We start from the raw sequence: 19,259 nt of genomic DNA, 5'->3' as shown, positions 1-19,259 counted from the left end.
AACAGGGGTCAAACTGGAGACCAAAATAACATATGGAAAGTGAAACAAGCATTCCAGCATGACTGGAGTTGAAGACTTTACACCCGCATCTGGAGGGAACTGGGCTAATGTGGGGTGAATTGACCTATGCAGCTCATTGCAGGCTGTATCCAGAAGAAAGGGACTCATGTTATACAGTCAGAGCAGACCTTAAGAAACTCAGGCCTCTCAGGCCTTAATGAAGCTGGTCCATGTAGGCCATCATGTACATGTGGATGCAGTTTGACTTTCATCTATTGCAAACAAGACTCAAGAAAGAATTAAATCATTTTAGAAGTTGGTAGGTTGAAAATATCTGGTGGTTATTATTTTTCTCAGACAGGACTTCAAACTACTGACTGGGCTGTGAATTAGTTTCATTCTAGAACAAGCAGAATGTACTGTATCACCTATACCAAGCTTCATTCTCTTCTAGGTATTTTGAATGGTATTTAGGGCCAAGAGAGACTTCTCACTGTGAAAGGCCTAATCTCTGTGTCTTAGTCTGCTTGAGCTGCTACAACAAAATAACAAAGACACTCATCTTCATCCAATTTTGGAGGGAAACTGGAGGTTCTGCAAAACACAGGCAATACCCAAGGAATCTAAATTCTACCTAGAAAATCCATGTGGTCCTCTGCCCACTCTGAAGACAGAAATCATAAGGAATTCAGTATATGCATGCTAATGAGAGGCTGTACATAGGGAATAAGCAGAGGCAACATGTTAGAAATGGAGTCTATCTAGTCTGATCTTCTGATTATAGAGGGGGAAACAGGTACAGACATCATCAGTGAACTAATCAAGGTCAGGTAGCTGGACAATGGCAAAACCAAGCAAAAATATGGCTCTCCTGAGTCTCATTTCCATGCAGTTTTTACTATCAGCGACACCTGGGGAAGGGATGGACTCATGGAAGGCATCTTCTCTTCCACCCACGAAAGGCGGACTGTGTCCTCTAAGACAATACATGAGTGATGCTTCCAGTAGGTGCCTTGTGAAATACAAAGGCTGAAATGATAACGAGTGAGAGATTATATAAATAAGCTCCGTGGAGACCATAATACCCTAATCAAGCCATAATATTTGAATGTCCTCACTTTTATTTGAAAGCATGCCTGCCAGTAAGGCACATTATGCTGAAAATTCCAAGGACGTGTTCCAAAAAAGTCACGTTGCTCCATGAAGACTAAAGTATTCCCAGACATGATTAAAAGTGAATGCCTCCTAACCAGCATGTGTACATAGAATACAGAGCATCGTAAAATTTCAGGGGTGCAAAAGACATCAGATATGATCTTGCCCAATCTCATCATTAGGAACTGAGGCTCAAGGAAGATAAATGAATTGGCCGAAGTTGTGTTATTAATTAGCATCACATTCATTGCTCTGTTCTAGGTGTCCTTGCTGAGTTGGCGACAAATTGAGATTTTGCATTGGGATGAAAGCAACATAGCTCAATGCTTCTCAAACTTTAATGTGCTTAAGAACCACCTAGGGATGTGATTAAATGCAGATTTTGATTCAGTAGAATCAAAATGTGGTCCAGGATTCTGTGGTGCTCCCAGGTGATGTTGATACTCCTTGTCTACTTACCCCCTCAAACTTGGTTGTGCGTGGGGACTACCTAGGGAGCTTTAAAAATATTGATACCTGACCCCACCCCACCCCCAGAGACTCTGATTAATTTGCTCTGGGACTGTGGCTTGGGTTTTGATTTCTTCAGCACTCCTCATTTGATTCTAATATGCAACAAAGTTTGAGAACCATTGCCATGGAAACACTTTTTTCATATGTAACGTGATTATTTACAAGAAGAATGGCCTTTAGCCATTCTCTAATTTTTAGAGAATCTGCACCATTCTTTTTACTGGTTGAGTTAATTAGAGCTAGTTCAGTGGGGTTGTGGTTGGCAAATTAATTATCACAAGGTTGGTGAGTAGATTGACCCCTTATGGTAAATACAGTTTACAATCTTGAGAGAACAAACAATTATCTCAACAAATGGAGTCTCCTATAACAAACATTCTTAGTCTGATAAAGGCCATAAGTCAAAAGTCTTTGGAAATATTAAAACCAATGTTTTAATATTACAGGAAAACTCTACTCTTTTTTTTTAACATCTTTATTGGAGTATAATTGCTTTACATTGTTGTGTTAGTTGCTGCTGTGTAACAAAGTGAATCATCTATACATATACGTATATCCCCATATCCCTTCCCTCTTGTGTCTCCCTCCCACCCTCCCTATTCCACCCCTTTAGGTGGACACAAAGCACCGAGCTGATCTCCTTGTGCTATGCAGCTGCTTCCCACTAGCTATCTATTTTACATTTGGTAGTGTATGTATGTCCATGCCACTCTCTCACTTCGTCCCAGCCTACCCTTCCCCCTCCCTGTGTCCTCAAGTCCATTCTCTACATCTGCGTCTTTATTCCTGTCCTGCCCCTAGGTTCTTCAGAACCATTTCTTTTTTTTTTTTTAGATTCCATATGTATGTATTAGCATACAGTATTTGTTTTTCTCTTTCTGACTTACTTCACTCCGTATGACAGTCTCTAGGTCCATCCACCTCACTACAAATAACTCAACTTCGTTTCTTTTTATGGCTGAGTAATATTCCATTGTACATATGTGCCACACCTTCTTTATCCATTCGTCTGTCGATGGACACTTAGGTTGCTTCCATGTCCTGGCTATTGTAAATAGAGCTGCAATGAACACTGTGGTAAATGACTCTTTTTGAATTATGGTTTTCTCAGAATATATGCCCAGCAGTGGGATTGCTGGGTCGTATGGTAGTTCTATTTTTAGTTTTTTAAGGAACCTCCATACTGTTCTCCATAGTGGCCATATCAATTTACATTCCCACCAACAGTGCAAGAGGGTTCCCTTTTCTCCACACCCTCTCCAGCATTTATTGTTTGTAGATTTTTGAAAACTCTACTCTTTTTAACCAACAGATTTAGTCGTTTTTATGGTGACAAGAGAGAATAAGTAGAAATTTAAGTTAAACTTTATGGTGACTCTAGTGTAAATATGCACCAAACCTGTATATCTACATAAATTATTAATTTAATTAAGTCTGAATTCAAGGTAATTAGGGCTTACAATAATTCATTTCCATTCTCCTGATCCTCTTCTTTTCGTATCATCACATGATCTCCCTGTACATAAACTTACCCTTAACCTTGAGTAGATGGGACTAAGTACTGCATTTAAAGGCCATCTCTTCTTTGTATTAAGTTGCCTTGCCTGAGCTGAGCACATCTGTTTGCCAGTCTGTCAGCCAGCCAATCAGCACCAACCCTGGAGGAGAAGGAAGAGAAATCCGGGCTTCTAATTCCAACATTAGTATCACAGATAAGTTTTCTGGTATCTTTATAATCATTAAATTACAGGTTTTTCTCCTGAAAGTCACTGAGACTGTTAAAGTGAATTGATAGCAAGTTAAAAAGAAAATCATTCAGTGGATAAAATGCAGCATTGTTTTGGGTTAGAAATGAAGGCATCTGCTGATAAGCAAGAATCTTTGGGAGGTCATTTTATCCATTCTTCTACCTTGGCTGGAGAACATTGACCTTGGCAAGCAGATCAAAGTGTAGATCCCATAAACTGCATCTCTTTGGGGTCACTAGCTGATGTTTGGGATGGCTTTGTACATTGAAATAAACTGTTTATTCAGCAAAACTGGTAGGACTGACATGCCACTAACCAGTTAATGTGTCCCTGGTTTATAACATGTAAAAGGAGCTGGCTTAGAAGGCCCTTTAAAGAATCTTTGCCCCAAAAACATATGGACATACAGATTCCTTTAGCACCTTGGCAGTATTGGCCAACTAACAATTACAGAGGCAAAGCATGTGCCCCATGAAAGGCAAAATGGCTTGATTTCCCTGGAATTGGGAGCTTTCTGGAGCATACTCCAGAGAGACTCAAATTCCTTTCCCGATATACACCAGGTGCGGTAGGCAGAATGTTGGTCCCTGAAAAATATCCATATCCTATTGCCTAGAACCTGTAAATATCTGAGGTTGCATGACAAAGGTTGCAGATAAATTAAAGTTGTCAAGTCAGCTGACCTTGAGATGCAGAGATTATCTTGGGTTATCTGGGTGGGTCCAATGTAATTATAAGGGTTCTTAAATGAGGGAAAAGGGAAGCAGACAGAGAGAAAACCAAAGAGGTGGAAATATGAGAACGGCTTGGCCTGATGGTGTTTGCATTGAAGACGGAGGAAGCGGTCACAAGCCAGGAATGTGACAGCCTCTAGAAGCCGGAAAAGGCGAGAAAATGGATTCTCCCCTAGAGCCTCTAGAAAAGAATACAACCCTGAGGACTCCTTGATTTTAGCCCAGTGAGACCCATGTCGGACTTCCGACTTGAGAATGGTAAAATAAAACGTAAAACATGTGTATCGTTTTAAGCCACTAAGTTGGTGATGATTTGTTACCGCAGGCATAGGAAGCTCATCGGCAGGAAAACGGAATTCTGCCTCTTCTTGAATTTTTCCCATGGAATTTAAGAAAGAGCATCTTAAGAAATGCTGATGTTGGTAGATATGATAGAAAACACTTCTTGATATGGCCCTGCCTACCTTTGCTGTTGCATCTTCTACCCCAGCTTCCACCTACTGCATTTTGTTAGGGATTCTGTACCTACTGCATTGCTTCCCTCTTCTGTGCATCTTTGGTGGTTTGAAAGGATCACCCTCCCCTTCGTGGCACCACCGTTCTTAGCACATATTGATTAACACACTTAACCTGCTATAGCCAAATAACTTCCTTCATGTCTTTCTTCCTTACTCTGTTAGGAAAGAGGACTTGTTCATTTATCTCTTGAGGGCCAGTGGCCAGCAAGTAGTGATGGTTCTGTCTTTTATACTTGACACATTATACTGAGTACCTATGATGCACCAAACATGTAGCAAGTATTCAGCGAATATTTACTGTAGATAAGTTAAGGTAAAATATCTGAGCATTTTAGGTAAAACTGTGGTTGACTTTATTCTTGATGCCGTTTGGTGTTCCTTACTTAAGGACTCATGGCAAATTTGTTCCAGGGTTGAGTTAGGAGAATCTTGTCTTGCACAGGGAAGCAGTGTAATAGAGTAATTAAGAAGACAGCTCTGCAATTACACTGGAGTTAGCCTGCATAAATCTGGGAGCCACCACTTACTAGTTCTCTGATCTTGGGCAAATTATACCATCCAGTTCTCAGTTTGCCTATCTGCAAAATGGGGATAATAAAAACTTGTGGCACAAAGGTTTTTGTGAGAACTAAATAAGATAATCCAAAAAGTACTAAAAGATTCTACATATTGGGGTTATAGTTATTATTATATTGGTTTATAGTTATTATTATAACACATTGTGCTTTCCTTTTGGCCTTAATTGCTGGGAAACTTCAATGTCACTTGTGATCATTTCTTATAACTGTTCTCAGACTATATATTTATGCTCACAATTTGTTTAAATCCTCCCCCATTCCTTTTGTCAAGTTAGGTCTTTGGTTTTCTTTTTTTAGGAATTATTTTGTGTTTTATTTGTATTAAAATGTTTGTTGCCCCAAATATTTTCTGTATCTTTGCAGAATATAAATAATTAACATGAAAAATATCTGTAACACTGGAATGTTAGTATCTATTTATTTAAGAGAGTCTTGTGAAGGTAAAATGAAAGAAGGGTATTGAAATTGCTTTGGAGATAAACCTCCTTTTGAAAATGCCCCAAATGCGATTAACATTTTTATCAGGTTCAAGAATTAAAGAACACAGTGTTTGTATTCATTTGCCAGGATTGTTGTAACAAAATACCACAAATTGGCTTAGACAACAGAAATTTATGGTCTTATGGTTTTGGAGGCCAGAAGTATGAGATCAAAGTGTCCACAGTGTTGGGTCCTTCCGAGCCTGTGAGGGAGAATCTGTTCTGTGCTTCTTTCCTAGCTTCTGGTGGACGACTGGAGTCTTTGGTGTTCCTTGGCTTAGAAGCATCACTCCAGTCTCTGCCTTCATGTTTACATGGTGTTCTCTGTATGTGTGTGTGTGTCTGTCTCTGTGCTTAAATTTTCCCTTTTTATAAGGACACCAGTCATTTTGGATTAGGACTTATCCTAATGACCTCATCTTAACTTGATTATCTCTGTAAAGACCCCATGTCCAAATAAGGTCCCCTTTAAGGTATTAGGGTTCAGGACTCCAATATATCTTTTTAGGGAGGACACAATTCAACCCAAAACAATGTTCCTAGATTGGGAGTATTAGTAAAGCTTGAATATTTGGCTTCTGGTAAGTTAGCTTTGCCCTTATTTCTAATGTGGAAAGAAGGTCGATCTTTTGACCCTTTGACTCTCTAACAAGAGCCTCCTCTGGGCTCAATTTCCTCTAGCGTAACTACCAAGTTATGGATGAGATGGTCTCTGCGTACCTTTCCTGCTCTGACATACGACATCTCTATGAACAGATTGAATAGTAACTCACATTTATGAAGCACTCTACAGTTTGTTTACTCAGCACTCTCAGGGTATTTGGTTCCTATAAGAACCATGTGAGGTAGCTATTATTATCCTCTCTATTTTAGAGGTACAGAGAAATAAGTTTCTTGCCCATTCTCTCACTGCCGGTAACTGCCATCTCCTGAGATCAAATGCTGGGCTCATTCTTCTATTACACAGCTCCCAATTTTGTGAAACTAGAGCCATACAGTATTTCAGGAAATTAATATCTGTATCTTATTATAATAATTAATGCCATGATTTCAATTTTCTTCAGAATGCCAGAATATGGCCTTTGACCCATTGGCTTGACACACAAGAACACTTAAAAAATAAAACCTTTTTGTGATCTTAATACTGGGTTGGCCAAAATTGAAATATCACATGCTACCACCTCCCAGACATTGTGCAAAAGTGAATCATTTAGGGTTATCAGCAAGTATCTCCACTATGAATATCATTCCTTAGAGAAAAGAGATTTATTAGGGCCAGTGGATTTAAGCATTCAGTTAATTTATTCTAGGCTTGAGGAACCAACTGGTTTATTTCTACTTAAAAAAAATAAAAGGTATGAAAAGCTCATGTAATTGTGAGTGTTTGAGAAGTCTGTTAAGAATAAAAGGGGAATGCCAACCCAATTTTTGATTTTACGAAATCTCCTCTTGTTGGTTTTACTGGATGCTTTTTAGAATAAATGTAGGCAAACTGCTTTTAGCCAACTGAATGCATGGTAACCCAAGGACATTGCATTTCGGTTCTAAAATTAACAGTGGTGTCCATCATCAAATTATTAGTCCCTATGAGATGCAAGGTCCATGCCAGGCACAAGGTGAGGTGCTAACATGGGTGACAAAGGGGCTTGAGTCAAGGAGTTTTGTTCGCAGTCACAGAGGACTGTGAACCCCCAGAGTGAGCTGGGGCATGGGAGCCATCCACTCAATGTGTGGTGGGGCTTTCAAGAAGGGAGAATTTCCTGGATGGTTTTGGGGTGGGAGTGGAGGTTTCATTTCATGAAGTGCCAGCTGAGTGCTTCTTAAAGGATGGTGAGATTTTAGAATGAGGAGGTATGTAAAGGAGGGGTAACTAATATTTACTGAGCGCCTACTATCCACCAGGCATTGTGCTAAGGATTTGGTATATTAGAAGAACAGATCTCAGATAAGTCTGAAGCCATGGCTTGGGGCAGGAGGCTATGTCTGGGGAACTGGCTTCTGCATCGCTCATCCTCACAATAATTACTCGGGAATGGGGTCAGGTTGCTGTGCATCTGTTACCTGCCCATGGGGGACAGGCAGACTAATCCGTGCATAGCTGCTGTCATTAGGTGATCAGGAGGGAAGGAGTCCAGAGGCACAGGAAGTTCTTCCCATCTGGGAATCCTCACTCTGAGTGAGTGGCATGATCTACAGGTCTAGATTCCCATGGGAATGATGGGGTGTGGGATACTGCCCCTCCCTCTGGGAACACATGGTGTGCCCATCTCTGTACAACCCCGTACCTTTGCCACCAAAGAAACTTTAAATCTATAATCAACTATGCCAACAGACTCTTAATCACATCACCATTCTATTGTGACAGTCACTCTCTCTGATTGATTTTATTTAATCTTTGCAAAAATAACCCTACCTACCATCATTGGCCAATAGCCAAAGACCAAAGGGAATGGCCCATGGTGAACGAAGCTAGACTCATCACTTGCTGCAGCAAGGGAGCCGCACACGGTAGAGACCTGTGAGGCTTCTCAAGGGGGATGTTGAGGAGGGGACAGCAGTCGTTTCATCTTTGGAACATGCAAGTCCTATGGAATGACTGTTGGGTCAGTTTGTCTGCGGCCCCCTCCAGTGGCATGCTCATTTTATTCTACAGGCGATGCCCAGCCACTGAGGGTGTTTGAGCAAAGCTGAGGCATGGTTAAAGCCGGATGTCAGAGTCATCAGTGTGGTCAGGGGGACTAAGGAGTACAGGGACAGGCTGAAAGGGGGTTAGGAAAATGGTAACTGGGATTATAAGACATTCAACAAGATGGCTAAACTCTATCCTAAAGAGGAAAAAGGACAATCCAATAGAGAAGCTGGTAATGCAGTGAATTTCATCCTGCTTTTTACATGATGGTTTCTGGTTGCATAAATTCTTATCCTTGTTTTGTGAAATCAGTCTGTGATTCTTAATGCTGGTATGGTGGTTCTCAAAGAGGGGCCCCTGGACCCTCTAAGGTAGGGGTCCCCAACCCCTGGGCTGCGGACCAGTACCAGTTTGCAGCCTGTTGGGAACCCGGCCGCACAGCAGGAGGTAAGCGGTGGGCAAGTGAGGGAAGCTTCCTCTGCCGCCCCCCATCGCTCACATTACCGCCTAAACATCCACCCCCGCCCCCCGTTGGTGGAAAAATCGTCTTCTACGAAACCAGTCCCTGGTGCCCAAAAGGTTGGGAACCGCTGCTCTAAGGAAATTGTAAGAAATGCAGCTTCTCAGGCAGCACCCAGACCTACTGAATTGGATATTCTGGAGGTGGGACCCAGCAGTATCTATTGTAACAAGTTCTCCAGGTATTCTCACGGATTCTCTTTTGGGTTTGAGAAGCGCGATGCTAGAGTAACATCTGCAAGTCTAGGAGGTGTTGAGTATGGAGATCTTGGCAAGTGTTAAGCTCTTTAAATACAATAAAATCCCTTCACCTCTGAACAAACTCGGTAGCAGTCACACTGGCGTGTTAGTACTATCATTTCAATTCAACTTGGCCTTGTTTGGTATTAGAATACCTCTTCCTGTGTCCTTGGCAGTATTGAAAGACACTATGGGCAATTAGAAAATATCGTTTTATAAAATTACAAATCAGAGTAAACTTGTTTGTTTTTCTGTTTTGCTTTGTTTTGTTTGTTTTTTATTTTTTTGAGAGAGAGAGCACCTTGGGAAATTACGTGCATGTTAATTGCGGCTTACAGCTTCTGGTGACATGTTTTATTTTGCAGACCTGTACGACTTTTATCAGAAACGGGATCTTTTTTTTACTCTTTGCTGCCCCGGGAGTTTTAAAAGAACTGATTTTCTGTCAGAAAAGATTGGAATCAATTGCAGTCTTCCCTTCTAGATAGTGCTAAAATATTTATTTAAGAGTTTAGCTGCTTGCCTGGCCTTATCTGTATTCCGAACGGCTTGTCCAATGAAATAAAATTCATTCACGCCTTTGCTCTCTGTGTTATTGACAAAGCACACACTTTATGTGACTCAAAGCCAGGATCCTGTCTTCTGGGAGAACTCTCTCTAAACTTGTCTAAAAGAATTATTTTATTACACTTTTTTTCATGCCAGCTCCAGAACACCTGAGTGAGAAATTCTAGCGGTGGAGGGGAAACAGGAGAAGGGCTTCCACTGGTGATTGGAAAAGGCCAATAAGCAAAAATAAGAGAGGTTCCTTTCCTTGACCTGGGTTCTTTATCAGAATATCAGGGTTAAACAAACTGTTTTCTGGGATAGTGACATCTATGTTTCGCCCCTTCTAGTGTTTATAGATACGATGGCATTTTGAATACCTTGATATAAAAGGATAGAGCTTTCTTTCTTAAAGACATTTCTTCTTCATCAGATGATAATAATCTTTGCTTCATTTTTTGCCTATTTTCTGTGTGCCGAGAACTTCATAGTGTTTCTAATCCAAAAAGCCACCTCACAAAGCGAATATTCCCATTTTACAGATTAGGAAACTAAGGGAGGCTCATGGTAGGCAGGGATGCAGGGTTTGACACTGACTCTGCCCGGCTGCAAGTAGGCTCTTTCTAACGCACCACCCTGGTGAAACAGCATCTCTGTGCTGTAAAGGAAAGCTGGTCCCTGCTCTTCACAGATGCCTGGAATACTGATTTCCTTAGTTGCCTTGTGGAAGGATTGCAACACACGTTGCAGGTGAGGAGCTGGAGACACGCAGCTTCTGTTTGAAGTCTCTGACTCATCAGGGTGGATGTCCTTAATGTTGGGCAGAAAAGAAATTTAGAGTCTTAAAACTCTTTGTCAGAAAACAAACAAAAAAAGTAACTGGTTTTACAAATGGAATTGAACAATGTGTTTGAAATTGAAACAAAATCTCTGGTCAAAAATATTTTCTTGTGTTTTGGATCAAAATATCGTGCCCTTGTACAAGTATTTTTTGAACCAGCAAATGGGGCCTGATGTACTGATTGGTGTATGTACTGATGAGTGTGAATGTGTTTGCTGCGGACTGAATATTTGTGTCTCCTCCAAATTCTTATGTTAAAGCTCTAACCTCCAATGTGATGTATTAGGAGGTGGGGTTTGGAGAGGCGTGAATGGGACTAGTACTCTCATAAAAAGAGACATGAAAGAGACGGTCTCTGTCTATCCATCATGTGAAGACACAGCTTGAAGGCAGCCATCCAGAAACCAAGAAGAGGCTCTTTATCAAGACACCAGATCGGCTGGCACCTTGATCTTGGACTTCCCAGTCTCCAGAACTGTGAGACATAAATGTTGTTGTTTAAGTCACCTGGTCTATGGTATTTGCTACAGAAGCACGAACTGACTAAGACAGTGCTCACAGGACAAAGGATTTAGAATCAGAGATGCCCAGTACATTGATGATGTCAGCTTCTTGAGGAAAGGGTTTCTGGAGCATTCCAACAGAGGCACATTGTAAATGGAGCAGGCTGCTAAACATAGCTACAGAAAATTATCAGCATCTGCTCGTTGGATAATTAAGTGCTGTTTAGAAATTACGTTAAGCAAGTGGCAACTAGCTAAAGATCTGAAAGAGTGAGGTAGAATTTACCTTCCCACAGTTAAGGAGAAATGAGGTGTGTCTTCACCCGTAAGAGTCTACTGTCCACCCAGTAAAGGATGCAGGGATGACCCCACCAGAGGTCAGGGCCCACAGCGAATGCTGAACCATTTCCTTCTCTCTGACCTCCAGAGAGCTGTCTCCTTGGTTCTGACCTTCACCTGTATCTCGGGCCTTCTCTCTGCCTAGCATCTCTAGCTGACACCAGGACTTTTTGTTCTCAGCTCCCCAAGTCTAGGACTGCTCCTTCAGGCTTTCTTATTGGGGTTACTCTTTCTTGAATGATAAGAATGGTAATTTTCCACCTTCTGACCTGCACTGGGATCTCCTCCCTCCTATACTATCTTTGCAAGAAGTCCTTGCAGGTCATGACCCAGGCCTGCCCCAAATCCACCCAGGCCCTTGGGAGGTCCATGGGTTTCCTCAGGACCAGGGATTCAGGAGGGTTCTTCACTCTCACCTGAATCTTCAGGGACTCTTACATCAGGAAGTGGTGAGGAATTGAGAGTCTAGTGAGCTGGTAAGTGAGAAAGGGGGGAGCCAAGCGGGTCTCTAAAACTAAGGGGACCCAATTGCAAAGGGCAGGACCTAGGGTGGTGAGCAGAGGAGAGCTGGTTGAGAGAAAGCAGGGCAGGTCTGGAACTTGCCTGGAATAGGAAATGCTTTCTCCCAGCCATGATACAGCAATTGCCTGGGTTTATAGAAGCAGGTGTGGGCTCCGACATGCTAGGTGTGTGGCTTATGATCTCAACCTACACACACCTTGTACAGCTACAAGTGTGTGATGAGTTTAAAAAGACAAACAAACCAGAACCAAGAACAGGAAACTGGACATGAAAACATAATACTGCTATTTCCCTCTGGCAATTCTTTCATGCTGGTGGAGGCACTGAAGACAGGCCCCTTTAGCCGGCTGCTCAGAAGTAAGTAGCGAGGCATTTTGATGTCAAAGCAGCCCAAAGATGAGAGAGAGAACTTCTGAATCCCAACTAAGACAAGGCCAGTTATTTTAAAATGAATGTGCTAATCAGTGACTATGTTTAAGGTTATGTTTTAGGTAAATGTAGAAAAGCTAAAAGTTAGTGAGAAAGGAACCAAACTGAAACTTAGATTTGGTTTGGTTTAAAGATCATTCTAAAGGAAGAATTTATATAATACAAAAATTATAACTAAAGAAGTTTTTTAAAATTAGAAAACTGTTCACAAGCATCAGAGTCAGACACTGTTTAAATCTTGGTTTTGCCACTTACTAAATGGGTGATTTTAGGTAAGTCCTTCTCCACTGTAAGTCTTGTTTCATTTTCCCAAGAAAATATAAACTTTGTGTATTCCAGATAACAAACATGAAATGATAAGAAATAAGGAAGCATCTGGTTCAGCCTATCACTTAAAGTAGGTATAGGAGTTTCTGATGGCAGCAGTTCAAATGAAGCCTTTTACACTTGATCTTCTGTTAGGCCAAAGGGTTAGGAGTGCATGGGATGGTAAATATGCAGGAAAACTGGATCTTGCCAAATTTTTAGCTTATCCTAATGTAGCATCAGAGTGCAAATGACAAAGAGGGAGCATCCTCATTGACCTACATGCCGTATCTGGCACATTTATCAAAATTGGGTAACTCCCTCCCTCTATATTAGCGAATATCTTGTATAGTGAATAAACTCTAAAAGTTTTAAGAAAATCTCAGGTTTGTAAATGTCTGGATTGATTATGAGAAGAGAAGCTCATTTAAATAGATGACCAAGCACGTCTTGGGGTTGGACTTCAAGGCATTCCTTATTATGGAGCATGTACTGAAATTGTCAAAGGCCCTTTAAGATGGAGGCTGGGTCTCAGTGCTTCAAAAATGCCATTGCTGTTACCTTCAACAACACCAGGGAGTTAAACTGCCTTTTGGAGAAGAGCATGTCAGGGCAGCATGGGGTTTAGGGACAAGGTGAGTTCCTAGGAGGGAAGTGCAAGGTTGTAATATTGATACAGCTAAACTGTGGGGGGAGGCGTCTGATTCCAGGGCTTGGCCAAGGAAAGCACGAGGGGAACTCACAACATCTTATTGTGCAAGAGAATAAGAAAGTTCTGGGGACACATAAAAGAACATAGGTCTCAGCCTGAAGGCATTTCCACTGGCTAAATCTGGGACCATCTGAATATCCAACTGAGTAGAATCAGAATTCAGGAATCCATAATGATAATAAACAAACACACAAATAATCAAGAAGATAGAGCTCTCTCTTACAGTAGAAAACCAACTGACACGTAGAAGGAACAAAGTAGAAAATCATCAGAATAATAACTGATTTAGTTAAGAATTAACAATGGATGCTAAAAGTAAGCTGAAAGTATGATGAGGAACGAGATATTTGCATAGTTTCAAAGTATCCCTTTACGATATCAACCTACACACACCTGGTACAGCTACAAGTGTTGAATTAGAAAATGTTTAACTTTACAGGAAGTGGAGATCACCGGCATCACCTTAAACCAAATGCTCAAAGTTAACATCATTGATAAAGGGACAAACGGACCTCATCAGCAGGATTAGGGGCCATAAATCTACTAGGGAAACTAGTTTCCTGCTTTGGGGGACACTTTCATTTGCCCAAGGTCACATAGCTAGAATATAGTAATATAAGATTTAAATGCAGATCTGACTTCAAAGCCCTTGTTGTGTCTCCCACATACTGGGCCTAGAGGGTGTTACTGGTCCATAACTGGTGCCGTAAATCTGCAGAGAGGAGGTAGTTGGGCACACAATGAAACAAGAAAAGATTAGATAGAAGTCACAGAAATGCCTGGGAGAGGAGGGAGCAGCCACATGGCCTGAAAGATGGCACAGCGGTAAGGCCCCCTGGGCCCCCTGGGATATGGAGACACCCTCTTCCACTATATTCATTTCCTAATGACTTTCTGATGTCGAAGGAAAGGCAAAACGAACTTCCTGAGAATTCCTTGCCTATCATACAATGTACCGAGTTGTAATGAGGCTATACCGGAAGGTGCACTAAGTAACAAACTGGATACAGTAAAAAGGGTGGATTGTTAATTACATGGTCAATTGCTCATCCATATTTACACAGCAATATCACAGGATTCTTTTCACCTTGCAAAACAAATCCATTTGGGTAAATCAATATTATTTCCCAATACAGTTTCTAATCTCCACTCAGTGTAAAAAGTAGTGAGAATCAGGCAAATTTAATACTCTTCTCAAAATAATTGGACAGAATTGTACCCAAGAATAGCCCTTAAAGAAAAAGTCTGGTTAATAAGTATTTGACAGCAATTAGAGGGGGGTATATTATTATCCCTAATAGAATGTGATTTTTGCTACATAGAGTGGGCTTTTTGACTACATTTTTTTTACATTTTTTACTTGTAAATTAAGTCATTCTTTACACTTGGGATAAACTCAGCAGAAATGCCTAGGGAAAAAAAGTACTCTATGTGGACAAAGCCAACAACTTTACAATTTATTCAAATACTTGGCATCTGTGTACATTTTTTTCCAATGAGACACAGAGACACCTCATTTATTCCAACTGGCCATGGAAAGAGGTATTCCACATGACTGAATTAGATAATTAAAGTCTGAATTTTAAAAAAAAAACATTTTGAATATAAATCTTCCTAAATTTGGTACAGATTTCCCCTACATTCTTCAGTGGAGTTTGCCAATCATGACTCAACTTTCCTTCTTTTTCCCTTCCTTCCTCCCTCCCTTCCTTCCTTCCTTTCTCTTTTTCTTTCTTTTTCTCTTTCTTCCCTTCCTTCCTTCCTTCCATCCCCCCCTTTCTTCCTCTCTCTCCCTCTTCTGTTTCTTTCTCTCTTCTTGCTTTCTTGATTTTTTTTTTTGTTTGTTTGTTTTTTTAATAACACAGGGCTCAGAACACCTGATATTTTAATGGGCCATCTGAGTGAAGGAGACTTGGGCTGGAGGTGGAGTTTCAGTCCAGGGTAGTTGTAAGAATCAAGCCAAGGCCTGAGTATAAGCAGGGAAACCCTGGAAGGAGGTCATGGACAGATGTAGACCAAGGGACGGCAACATAAAGAAGAAGAAAAGGATGGACAAGTGGTCCAGCTGGAGGTTGGGCCATTAGCCCAACCGTGTTCACACGCAGAACCCAGGCAGCCCCTGGCACCTGAGTGCCTTGATTTCTGCTCTGTTCCCCCAAAGGAAGAGGTATTTCACATCCATTCCATCCTCCTGGTTGTCTAGACTCCAGGATTGTCGTGAGCAAATAGGGGCAGCCAGGAGGCTGATCAGGAGCTAAGAGAGAGACACACATTCAAAGTTGAATGGGCATCACAGGGACCCTGTGCTTGAGGTTCGGACCTTGCAGGTAGTTTCTCTGCATTCCAGAATTAGTGTCTGCTTTACCCTTCTCCATCTGTACCTGGCTTTGGGGGACTTGGAAAACTTACTTGCAGGACCTGAATGTGCCTCATAATGCAGATTCTTGCCACCTCCCCCTTACCCTGAGGAGTAGCATTTGGCCTTATCGCCCAACCTGTTCCACGTCTCAGGTACCTGTTCCCGACCCAGACCTCAATCCTATCCTGGTCCCCCTGGTCCTGGCTTATTTCCTCTGTCTCCAACCTGCTGCTTCCAATTTTTACTGACTCTAATGGGGGAAGGTGAGAAGTTTTGAACTGGAGACAAGATTGAAGTTTTAAATAAGACTCAACTGACTTTACATGCCTGAAGATATCTAGAAAGTAATAGAATTGGACTGACATATTGAAAGTCATTGTAGAAAGGAGGATCAATGGTTATTAGATACAAAAATAATGGTTAGAGAAGAGAACAAAGTCATTTTCTTTTTGTAATTTCTTGAGTTCAAACTGTCTCATAAACGGGTCTAGATTGGGTCTCTGTGCTCACACTGGTTCATGTTGGTCATTGGCTTGATTATAAGTAAGACCTATTTGAAATTATAAAAACTTGCTATAACCTTCAGCAAATTCCCAGGGGTCTACCTAGTACCATGGAAAGAGCAAGGACTTTTGAGTCAATCAACTTAGGTTCATATTTGAATTCTCTCACTCCCTAGATATGTGGCCTTGGGCAAATCTTTTATTTGGCAAAAGAAAGTAATAATACTTATTTTATGGGTCTGTCGTGAAAATCACATGCTATACACATGCTGTGTGCATAGGTGTCCTGTGCACACAGTTCCTGATCATTTATCTTCTTCTGATAGAAAAATTTATACCTATTGCTAATCATGCAGTTAGTTCCTGGTTACAACAAACTGAAGAACACTAGGAATTGAATATCTTTGCATCTGAATTTGTACAATCTACTTATTTTTAATTGAGTTATGACATAAAGTGCCTAATATGCATATATATATATATATATATATATATATATATATATATATATATATATATATATATATATATATCTGTTCTGGTTATCTCTTTCTGAGTAACAAACCACCTTAAAACCCCCAGTGGCTTGATTGGATGCAGCCATCTGGTAGTGGTGAGGGCTGGAGTCCTCCAAAGGCTTCTTTGCTTACGTAGCTTGTGCCTGGGTTGGACTGTCAGAAGCACCAGGTATCTCTCTCTCCTTTTGAGTTCTCCAGGTGGCTAGCTTGGGCTTCCTCACATCATGGCAGTCTCAGATAGTCAGACTTCTTTTGGCATTGGTTTTCTCCAGCATGAACATTCCATGAGACTGAGATGGAAGTTGCCAGATCTAAAAAAGTCCTGGAATGTCAATTTTATCAAATCCTCTTGTGCAAACAAGTCACCAAGGCCAGCCTTTCAGTGGGAGGAAGAGCAAAGAATTAGTGGCCATCTTTAATCTGTAATGACACTGGCATAATCACCATTCAGACCCAGATTTAGGGTACTTACAACACCCAGAATGTCCCCCTGTGCCCCTTCCCAGTTAATTTTTTGATCTTCCTAGTGATAATCACTACTCTGTATATTTCTTTTCAACATGTATTATTATCTTAAATGTATGTTTCTAGTAGATGACTTTAAAAAGCTTTTTTTCTCCTGTAACCATGTCAAATAAATTATGCATAAACCCAAGTCAGCATATTTAAAGTACCATTTTGCCACGCCACTCAAAGCTCAAAATGTTGTCTAGTTCCTTAGTGACTATAACGTCAAATCCAAATTCCTTAGCATGGTTTTCAAGGCCTTCCACATGGATGAAGAAAATATTTTGAATATCAGTTGATATACTTTCTCCTTTACTTCCTTGTACCTTCCTCTTATTCTGTAAGAGCGTCCATTGCCTTAGAACAGGATTCAGCAAACTTTTTCTGTAAAGGGCTAGATAGTAACTATGTTAGGCTTTGTGGGCGATGTGGTCTTTGCTGCAAGTACTCCACTATATCAGGGTAATGTGAAAACAGACATGACAATGCATAAATGAATGAGTGGCCATATTCCAACAAAACTTTATAGACAGTGAAATTTGAATTTCACATACTTTTTATGTGTCACAAAAGATTATTGTTCTTTGGGTTTTTTCAACCATTTAAATATATATAAAATATTCTCAGGTTCTGAGCTGTACAAAAACAGGTGATGAGCAGGATTTGACTGGCTGAGCTTTGTCTTAGAGGGTGGAGAGGATGTGGAATAATTAGCTGACGCCCAACTCCCGGACTTCTCACAACCACATAGAGAGAAGACACATGAAAGAAACGGCACAACCTCTGAGGAAGGAGCAGCTGTCCTGAGCATCGGGGAGCCCGTAGGAGCCCAGCCAATGCCATTCACTTAACTGAGCTCTAGTCATTGACTACACGGAAAAGCTACATTAGCTGCCCTTCTCGTTGCCCCTTAATAAGACAATCCATCGACACCCGCACTTCGCTCACAGATTGTCCAGCAGGAATGATGCCTCTTTGTGCCTCTGGACGTTGCTCAGCCCAGTTGTATGGCCTAATGTGGATGACACGCTCTATAACAACCCAGGACACACATAAGCCCCCAATTAGACAGTGTTGATGGGGCAGGTATGAGCGGCCCCAGGGCTGGTGTTTGGATGGCATTGAGTAGAAGCAGCTAACTTTCTCCGAGTCGGAATGACATTGGACATCATCTCCACTGGCCTTCCCCATCCCCTCCTGCTTCCACGCTGCATTCTTGGCAAACGTGTTCACCCACCATCCCCTCTGTTTCGCTTTATACTTCCTCCCTCTTCATCCACGTCTTAAATCTATTTCCCATGAAACATCCTTGGAAACCTCAGTGTTTAGTAACTTAGCAGTTACTACGTCACCATGCAGGTGGGAATCAATTATCCACCATCTTCCTGCAATATCCGCCTTGTTGTCTTGGACTTTCATATAAATCTCTTTTTAATTACCTTATGTATGCATAGCCTCTTCCTGAACCTTGTCCTCCAAGAAACCTAGAATTTACTTCAATTTCTCTCTTTTCCTGCCCTTCCCAGGGGCAAGTTCAGTTGTTTCAAAATATATGAATTCATCAATTTCTTTCCAACTCCACTGTAATCCAAGCCACTCAAATCTCATTTATGGCCCGGTCCCCCTGCTGATCTGCCTGCCTCTACCATCTGGTCTCCTCCAGCATCCTGAGGGTAATCTCCTTAATATACAAAGCAGAGCAGATTGATTGAAGCCTTGCCTTCCTCTCCAGCTTCACCTCATTTCCTCTTCTCTTGCCCATGATGCCCTGCCTATACAAGCCTCCTTTAGGTCCTCAAACAGGCCAGCTTTGTCTACCTTCTGGGCTCTTGTATGCGTTGCTCCCTCTGTCTGGAACAGTCTCCCCTCTCTCCTCCCTGCCTTCCACCTGGCAGGTCTCCAGACCTTCCCTATTGGCTTTATCTAAAGCAGTCTTCTACCCTCACCCTACCTCAGTATTTCCTCTTAGCCCTCTGTTTATTTTTTTTTTAATTATCACTTATCAGAATTTCCCATTATTGATTGCTTTCTTTGTGTATTATCTACTTGGAGAATATTCCC

Source organism: Eubalaena glacialis, chromosome 13 (genome assembly GCF_028564815.1).
Source record: "Eubalaena glacialis isolate mEubGla1 chromosome 13, mEubGla1.1.hap2.+ XY, whole genome shotgun sequence".
NCBI classification, from domain to species: domain Eukaryota; kingdom Metazoa; phylum Chordata; class Mammalia; order Artiodactyla; family Balaenidae; genus Eubalaena; species Eubalaena glacialis.
The sequence above is the reverse complement of the archived record's forward strand: the minus strand, read 5'-3'. Positions refer to the sequence as shown.